General features: G+C 41.7%; 1 pseudogene across 1 annotated transcript; it reads right to left on the bottom strand.

Annotated features, from left to right (window-relative positions):
- Positions 1-256: 256 nt before the first annotated feature.
- LOC308430456 (LYR motif-containing protein 2-like) lies at positions 257-662 on the bottom strand (annotated as a pseudogene). The gene has a single exon. The product of its transcript is annotated as an LYR motif-containing protein 2-like (transcript).
- Positions 663-1,514: the final 852 nt, after the last annotated feature.

Here is a 1,514-nt window from a genome sequence, read left to right as displayed (position 1 = left end):
ATTTTGGTATGTGTGCCTCAGTGCCTGTGTGGAGGTGAGAGGACAACTTTGTGAAGTGGTTTTCTCCTTCCACCTTCTGAGTCTCCAGGATCAAACTCAGGTCCTCGGCAGCAAGAGCCTTCACATGGAGCCATCTTATCAGCCCTGTCCTCACTGCCTTTTTCAGAATTAATAACTAGTAGTCTGCTTTTTAAAGTAACTGCCATTTCACCTCCCACGAAGCAATGTAGGCTTCCAAATCTCATCGTGACAGAGTTCATGTTTTAATCACAGGCACTGACTGTGATAGCACACCTTCACTTACATTCTTGATTGGCACGATGATCATCATTTTGGATGTTATGTGACAGTAGCTCTGAGCTCTATAAAACCCATGGAGGTCTGAAAAATCTTTCAGTTGAGATTTGACTAGAGCAAGTGTCCTTTCTAGTTCCTTTAGCTGCATGTTGCCTTGGGTAACCAGCATTCAGATGGTATCCTCTTCTGTGGCACTTTTGTTTCTTTTAAATTCTTTCCTGGCCCGGTCCTGAAGGCATTTTTCCATCAGAATCACTAGGAACTTGCCTATTTGATCGCAAAGTCTTTCTGGAGAGGAGAACTTGTTGCCTTCTCGTGAACTGCTTCAGTGTCAGGGCCACGGGAAGCAAGTGGGAAGCCACCATGTTGGCAAAGTCCCTTTGAGCTGGGACCTCAAAGCTGCTTGCATCGGATATCCTGTACTGAGAAATGCACGTCCTGCACGTGCTCACTCACTCATCGAGTCAGTCTGCCTCTCATAATACCAGGGATTTAGAACTATAGATTTTGAGTATTTAAATCATGTGTGGTTTTATGCACATGAATCTGAAAAATGCCACTCCTGAAGTTCATCTAATTTTCCCTGAAAAGTATTGTTATATATGTGAACATTCTCCATTAAATTTCAAAGCACATAACAAGTTTTCAAGTTGGTCTTTATAACCCTCTAGCTTACGAAGATTATTAGTCTCATTTCATACAGCACTAGGTTCCCGAAAATAGGAAATTAAAACACCAAGTTGTTATAAGAGTGGATAAGGGGCCTGGACAGCGGTCAAATAAAGAAAACAAAGCAGTTCTCAGCATGTAGCTCAGTGTGCTCCGTACACAGAGTATGCATTTTTACCTCTACAATGAAGCAATTTTACCAGATTGACTTTATTGCTATCAACAATTACAATATGAATATCATCTGAGAAACAACTCCAAGTTGTCCTACAACCAAAGAATCTACTGGGCAGCCCTGCCTAAGGGTAGACCACTCTCCCTCTTGATGTGCTTGGAGAGCCATGCAGCATGCTAACCATTTCAGTAAACAGCCTTATCACCTGAAGTGTGAAAACCTTTGTAGGTTTTTATTTTATCCCTCTCTAAGCTGTAGGTTTCTATTTTATCCCTCTCTAAGCTGTGTCTGTATTTTACAACCAAGGGAGGAACATCATGACTGTCACTTTGTAAATGTGACTTTGAAGGGCTTACTTTGACTAAATCACTTG

This window comes from Micromys minutus, assembly GCF_963924665.1.
Source record: "Micromys minutus genome assembly, chromosome: 15".
Taxonomy (NCBI): domain Eukaryota; kingdom Metazoa; phylum Chordata; class Mammalia; order Rodentia; family Muridae; genus Micromys; species Micromys minutus.
Note: the sequence above shows the minus strand (reverse complement) of the source record. Positions and strands in the feature narration are given on the sequence as shown.